This window comes from Elephantulus edwardii, unplaced genomic scaffold, assembly GCF_000299155.1.
Source record: "Elephantulus edwardii isolate Elephantulus edwardi_28Jun2011 unplaced genomic scaffold, EleEdw1.0 scaffold00039, whole genome shotgun sequence".
NCBI classification, from domain to species: Eukaryota; Metazoa; Chordata; class Mammalia; order Macroscelidea; family Macroscelididae; genus Elephantulus; species Elephantulus edwardii.
Genome location: NW_006399789.1, coordinates 1,167,698 through 1,168,525, shown reverse-complemented (window position 1 = coordinate 1,168,525; position 828 = coordinate 1,167,698).

The following is an 828-nucleotide window of genomic DNA, read 5'->3' as shown; positions in this document are numbered from 1 at the left end:
TATTAGAAGAGTTTGGAAAGATCATGGCCTGAATCAGGAACATTTTAGTCTTCAAATAAACATTGTTACTCCTCAATAATTTATATGAGATAATAGGGTGAAAAAATACCAGGACTAATTTCTTGCTGTTGGATTTTTTTGTTATGTCATCAAGTCACCTGCAACTCATAGCAACACTTTGTACAACAGCCCTAAACCCTGCTCTATCTCTTGCCAATTCTAACCCCATATACAAAACCAAAATTGCCTTAACCAATTCTTTCTTCCCCCTCTTCTGGCAAAAGACTGGATGATATTTATTATCAACTGTTTAATCTCATAATGACCATCATTTAGCAATTAAGGAACATTTCTAAATCATTACCACTATAAAATAACTAGTTGACTTGTACCAGACCTGATTCATGATTCTCCGATTCATATGATAGTACAATTATGGTACATGACGCTTTCTCTGGTTGATTTTGGTATGTAATCATATGCATTTCTTCTGAGATACTTCTGGGTAGACTCGAACCTCCACTCACTTAATTAACACTCAAGTGTTAACTGCAGAATTCAGAAGGGGGAAATCATATTTTTATTCTTTTAGCTTCTGATAGTTATGCCTAGTGTATTATTTTTAGCACTACACTTTCATAAACATTTAAGTTCTTGGAATCACTGAAAATTCCTAATGTAATGGAAATGAATTCTGTGGAATATTTTACATTAGTCACAAGAAACATTGTATTGAAGGACAAATATATTTCCCCTAATAACTTCTGAGTAATAACTTCTGCTATCAATTGTAATATCAAAAATGTGTCTGTTTAGAATAATATTTTT